This window comes from Callionymus lyra, chromosome 9 (assembly GCF_982586985.1).
Source record: "Callionymus lyra chromosome 9, fCalLyr1.hap1.1, whole genome shotgun sequence".
NCBI lineage: Eukaryota > Metazoa > Chordata > Actinopteri > Syngnathiformes > Callionymidae > Callionymus > Callionymus lyra.
Genome location: NC_141826.1, coordinates 6,312,521 through 6,319,425, shown reverse-complemented (window position 1 = coordinate 6,319,425; position 6,905 = coordinate 6,312,521). Strand labels below are relative to the sequence as shown.

The following is a 6,905-nucleotide window of genomic DNA, read 5'->3' as shown; positions in this document are numbered from 1 at the left end:
TTTTGTTTCTCTGTGTGCAGGGAAGGAAACACAAGAGGGAGAGAAAGAAGAAGAATCTTATCATCTAAAGCCGCCGTTTTAACTGCTGTACATATGTTGAGTGTAAATAAATTATTTTTAATCAAAAAGTCTTTTTGAATGCAGCAGATGATGTTGTCTACATCAGGGCTCGACAACCTTTATTGTGTAAAGAGCCATTTACGGGTCGTGTCCCGCCAAAATAAAACTCTGTTTGACGGATAAACTGAATCCTAAAAAGCTAATAGTCCTATAAAGTATATTTTACAAAAACAGGAAAACTTATTAAACTTATTAAATTTGAAGGAACACTTGCAGGATATGAGAAATTGTCCCTTTCTCTTGTCCCTTGATTTTAAAAATGAAACGCAAGACAATCCGTTCTCTTTTCTAAAAAAAAAAAAAAGTCCACCCTTTATTCCAAACATTTTTAATTTAGAAAAAACATAAGTATTTTCAAATATTTACAATGTACAAGTTGCCTTGTAAACAATACACAACATTTGCAAATATTATATTAAGAAATATACACTTTTATTTTCAAATATCATCCCTTAAAAATATTGTGGCCACATGAGCAAGAACATAAATTAATTACAATTTCAAGGGATTAATCTGCAGTATTTATTGGAATTTGGAATGATAATTTTAAAGAAGAAAACATGAGTAGGGGACACTTTGATTTCTCTTAACGTATCGTTCAGAATACTTTTCACCGTCTGTCGGTCCTCCCTGGAGATGTTTGTCTTGAGTTTCAGTAGAGCGGACACGCGTTTTTCACTGGAAAGAAATGGACACGATTCGATAAATGGCAGGTTATTCTAAAATGGCATCGATCTTTTGGTCTGGACTTTATACTCGTCCTGATAAAGTTTGTATTTTGGTACCTGAGGTGGGGATACGAGGAGGCCAGTGTGACGACTTGCATCTGTATGGCCGGAACATCCTGGAGGCTCAACACTCCCGCAATCATGTCCAGGTATTCCTTCAGCCAGTTTTCTTTGGACCCCTGCACACACGTGTTTTAATAAGCTTTTAATTATCTCTTTGAAAAGTTAAATTAAATGTTTTTTTTATATTGAAAAGTTGAATTTATTTTAATTGAAAAATCTTTTTCAATAATTAGTATATTTAAAGGTAAGTAAGTAAGTAAGTGTTATTTGTAAAGCGCTTTTCGAGGCTAGACCATGAATAGCTCTTAAAGTAAGAACCAGAAATTTCAAATTGATCTTGAAAGAAACTGGCAGCCATTGAGAAACTGACAGCCATTGAAGAGTTTTAAGGATTGGAGAAATGTGAGTTCTTCTACTAGAGTGGGTCAGAATTCTTACAAAAATGTATTGCATGAAACCAAACACACCCTGTTTAATTTTACAATATCGGTTTTCATGGCATCAATCATAATGTCATCAGCAAAGGGACAATGAAATCCCGCGAGATTCTGGCGATAACTGAGGACGAGAGGATACACTCAACATATAAAGGTCATTTATATTATAGTTCAATTGGTAGCCTTTTAAATAACTATAAATATAATGAATGTTTATGTTTTGTTTAGGCTACGATTAAAAATAAAATAGAAATCAGAAAATGTATTTTTGAATTATTGGAATTAAAATATCAAACTCTACAGTAAAAAAACAATTAATTAATTTTGAAAGTATTCAAAAAATTGTAACCACAAAATCAACCTTTCGATATATACACATTATTGAATTCAATTATTTAAAAGAAACAATTAAATGCTTAAACAACAACATTTCAATAAAAACAAGTTTAAGGTTAAATTCAACATATTCTAATGTCACTGAACTACGTCCATAGTTTCACCACAGTTTCTCACCTGATCACTGAACCAACGTTGTAAAGTGTCGGCGTCGCTCGTCACTCTGTCGAAGGCCTCCTGCTGCTGAGCCCGACTCCTCAGCTTCACGTCTCCCTTCAGCAGCCGTCTGACGTATTCCACCGTCACCTCCTGGTGCAGCTGTCCGATCAACTCCTGAAGACACGGATCATGAGTCTTAGCTCGTGAAAACCTTCTTTTTTTTTTGCTCTTTTTTAATACCTGGTGAGAAGATTCAGGGGATGATCATCTTGTCGAACGTTGACGAGTGCAGCCAATCGTGGGTTCCAAGCTTTCTGTGGTTTGGCTGGGGCGACACAAGTGATGGATTTTTATTTTGATCACCTGTACGTCTGTTATTGACACTCACCTTGAGCGCCTGGTGGACCGGGCTCAGTAGGAACTGGTGCGCCGATTGTTTCATGTCGGCCAGGACGCTCATGCATCTCTCTCGGACGTCGTCCAGGATCATGGAGCTCTTCTTCAAAATAAAATCCCTGCAGACACATGACAGTTGAGTCACATGACCAACTCGCGGTCACACCCTGAAGTCGGAGGCTCCACCTGAATTGTTGAATCCATCCGAGGTTGGCTTTGATGAACGGTTTTCTGCTCCACTTGTTTTGCTTCATGACCTCCTCCTGGAAGTCCTTGAAACTAAAACATTAATTCATTTGAATCTTTTTTCTTTTGACGTGAGAGACGTTACCTGCACAGCGAGTCGCTCAGTTCAAGTTATACACTGGACCTTCTCTCTATCACCCACGACCATTCCCGCTGAGGTCAGCATTCCGTTGATGAGCTGAAGTGTGAAAATGAAGTCATGGTTTGAAACGTTACCGCTACTAGATTTAGCCAAAAGAATCCTTTTTTTTCAAATACCTGAATGATGTCATAGGACATGGTGAAGCTTCCGTCCTTCTTTGTCGGCTCGCTTTTCCACGATTCCCTCGCTTCCGCCAGGACTTGACTGATGAACGTCGTCATCTCTGCCTGATCAAACCAAAAGAACTTGATACGTTATCAATCACGAGTTATGATTAAATCCTACAATCTTAGGTGTATAAATAGAAAAGTGTTAATGATCAACCGAGACATCTTATCTATAAAAACATTTGTTCCAAAGGTTGTTAAAGTCATAATACGTAAGTTTGAAAAAAAAAAATGTTGGCTCCCCCTGTGTCAGAAAAATATAACTGCAATGCTGTCAAATCAGTCAACCATGCCTGTTCAAAATGACAACAATCGAACAGAAAATACATTTGAAAAAAAAAGGTTTTAAGAAAGAACTGTTTTTTAAATACTTTTTTAATTTGTAGGTATTTTAACTGTGTATTGTTTTGTTGTTTAAGCGCTTTGTGACCCTGGTTTATGGAATAGGGAAATTCCGATTTTTTAATTATTGGAATCAAAACATCAAACTCTATATGTAAAAAAAACAATTCATTAACTGTGAAAGTATTTTTAAAAATGTATTAAATAATTCAATAACTTTGTGTAGTTTTGTCTCTCAGGACAAACCTGATGATGAATGAATAATGAATGGAAATTACTTTTGTCTTGCCCATCAAAGTTGTCTTCAATGAAACGATTCACTAGTTACTAAATTAAGTCATATTGTAAGGGGTGGAGTCAATTTATACAACTTATATTTATAATAAACAAATGGTAAATTACATGTTTTTTCTTGTCTTGACCACATTTTTAAAAAACTAAATTCACTTTATATTATCAAATTTTACAACCTGAAACAAAATAACAATGCTTGGAAAATGTTTGTTTTTTTATCTTATTCTTCAATAATGTTTTACAAGCTTATATTACTGTGTAGTTAATGTGTAAATATACCTGTTGTTTGCTCAGGTACTGCTCCTGCAGCGACGCCACCATGTGGTCAGGCAGCAGACTTCCTAGAGCTTCAAAGTTGATCTCTGGCGCCAAAAGAGGGTTCTTAAACAGTCTTATAGAATAAGAAGATTATATTGATAAATATAAAATCACTTTTGTCTTGCCCATCAAAGTTGTCTTCAATGAAACGATTCACTAGTTACTAAATTAAGTCATATTGTAAGGGGTGGAGTCAATTTATACAACTTATATTTATAATAAACAAATGGTAAATTACATGTTTTTTCTTGTCTTGGCCACCTGAAACAAAATAACAATGCTTGGAAAATGTTTGTTTTTTTATCTTATTCTTCAATAATGTTTTACAAGCTTATATTACTGTGTAGTTAATGTGTAAATATACCTGTTGTTTGCTCAGGTACTGCTCCTGCAGCGACGCCACCATGTGGTCAGGCAGCAGACTTCCTAGAGCTTCAAAGTTGATCTCTGGCGCCAAAAGAGGGTTCTTAAACAGTCTTATAGAATAAGAAGATTATATTGATAAATATAAAATCACTTTAATTTCCAGTTAAAAACAAAGAAGGAAGTTCAAGGTAGGAATAGCATTGGTGGGGAGTTGGACGGGCAACTTACCCAGGATAATAGTCAGTGACCCATTGCAGCAGGAACTTGCAGTCCTCATCCCCCAGCCCGAACTCTGCAATCTCCTCCAAGCCTTTGCTCATTTACTGGTGGTACAGCTCGGCATAGAACTGACAGATGTCCATCTCCGGAGGGTAGCAGCTCTTGACCACCTTCACGACCGTCAGCAGGTCCTCCTTCATCTGCAGGCCCATGCTGTGGATCTTCGCCTGGAGGCAGTTCTGCTTCACCGGATTGCTGAGACCGACGGGTTCTCCATTCGCTCCTCCACCAGGCTGGTGAGCACTTGGTCGTGTTGTTGCCTCCATTTGCTCTGCCTCCAGGATGGCGCCGACCCGGCCATTTGATCCACCAGTTGGTCCTGCTCCTCCTGCAGCTGGACTGCTTTCACGGCGGACACTAACACGGCCGCTTCTTGTTCCCCCTTCAGAGACTCTTGGTCTATATGGTCTGGATCACGAGAGTCTCCAGGATTTTCTGGTCCGAAACAAGCTTGAGGACTTTTTTGTCTTCCTCTGATTGACCAAACAGAAGCTTCTCTTTGTCCACCAGCTGAAGAGCTGCCTCGTAAAAGTGAGATTGCTCCAGGTCTTGGTCAAAAGAGACGACTGGAAGAGAAACAAATAAGTGGTTAGATATTGAGCGTTCCTTCTGACCTTTGCTGACTGGCCATATTTTGGGGAACCTCCAACCTCCGGCTGGGCTTCCCTCTGGGATCGGTGGCACGTGTGACGCCGCTGACCTTGACCGGAGCCTCATTCAAGCCGTTTGCTCTGCAGGAAAACCATAATACAGCGTTTAAATGACAAAAGGGTTTTTTCCATTCATACATGATTTTTTCTTACACTTCTGAATATTTTAAGATGCTGAACAATCATTTTTAAGAACAAAAAAACCCATTATTTGCCATTTTTTAACCTCATCTAGAGCCTGATATTTAATTATTGGCACTAAACTGACAAACATTATCAACTTCAACTTCTATCCTCAGCCAGATTTTATGTTAAAATACATTTACATTTACACAGAAATTCAAAACACATTGTTAACGCAAACATCCTACTCACCAGATTTGTTCGTTTTGAGAGGATTCTCTTCCAAGCAGCCTTTGGCTGATGTGAGCTCCTGGAAGTTACAGTCGGGGAAATAACTCTCTGGTCCTCTGAGCGTTGGAGGATTTCTGAGGCTACAGGCTCCTCCCACTTTCCTCCCACCCCTTGCGTGCACACACCCACGCACTCATCGTACTTTCACCTTCACTTTTGTCTCGTTGTTTGCACAAGCATGCTTCTAGTTTTCATGCGGCACCTTCATTCCAGGGCAGCAACATTTGGATGACTTTGCCAGGTGTTATTGTGAATAAAGGTCACAATTTAAATCCAAGTCAAAGTTTCAGGTCAAACAAAAATTCAATTAATTAATTTCATGCAAGGTCAATAAAAAAACTTTTTTTTCAAGATATCTTTGCATTTATTTTCCTTATTATTTTTGATTTATCTTCGTTTTAGCTTCATGTCATTTTATTACTTCATTTTCATTCAAATTTCGTTTTTTATATTGAGGGGCATTTTTATCCGTCTGAGACTCGGTTTAGATCCTCTACCCTCAAAGAAGTTAACCTTGACTTGACTTTTCACTTTGATTTAAAAAATAAATCAAAAGATCTTCATAGTCGTTTCTCCTTTCAACCTTTTAGAAAATGAAAATAAAACGAGACAAAACTGAAAAGATGTTCCACAGTGTAGTCGGTTTCAAAATAACTTTTAAAAAGTGAACAAATATGCAGTGGTGGAGGTTGTTCACCTTGACCCTGAGACAACACAAGGGATACCACAAACACATTTGATTTAGGGCCTTCGGGGTCACCTTGACCCCCAGACAACACTAGTTCAAATTCCCGTTCTGGAGACTCTAATTATCTCCATGAACAAAATAAAAATCAAATCATAGCTTTTTATCCATTATATTGTAAATCTAAATAAACAAGGATCAAAAATGAATGATTTGAAAATCATACCTTCAGGGTAATATTATAATCATAGTTATTATATTCAAAAGTTAATACATCTAAAATGCACTTTTTATTTTTATTTGACCGAAAAAGTGAAAATATTGTGTATGAAAATATATATTTATTGACTAGTTTCAGTGCTGGAGAAGCTAATAATATGTAGCGGGTCCCAGCAGGGCCTTCGCTGACAGATATGATAATCCTGGAATTACAATGGACATGAACGACACCGGACCACAAGTGCTCATGAACCAAGTCTCTTGGATTATCTTTATTCACATATTTTCATTAAACTGCAATCGTGACTCTTCCTTTGTTCTTTTTCTTTTGCATTAGCAATGGTTTAAAAACCACTTTCAAAGTACATTTACATAAATGTCAATTTTACAATTTTCCTTTGAAAACAAACCATGTATTTTAATCACTAATCATTTTCTTGTTATCAATCATTCCTTCACTTCCAACATACACCCTTCATTCTTTCATCAAGAATAATAATCGTACATTATGTACAGTAGATGCCATAAGTGAACACTTAATAAA

At 37.2% G+C, this 6,905-nt stretch overlaps 1 pseudogene; it reads right to left on the bottom strand.

Moving 5' to 3' along the window:
- Nucleotides 1–454: 454 nt before the first annotated feature.
- LOC148071578 (tumor necrosis factor alpha-induced protein 2-like) lies at nucleotides 455–6,356 on the bottom strand (annotated as a pseudogene).
- Between the last annotated feature and the right edge of the window lie 549 nt (nucleotides 6,357–6,905).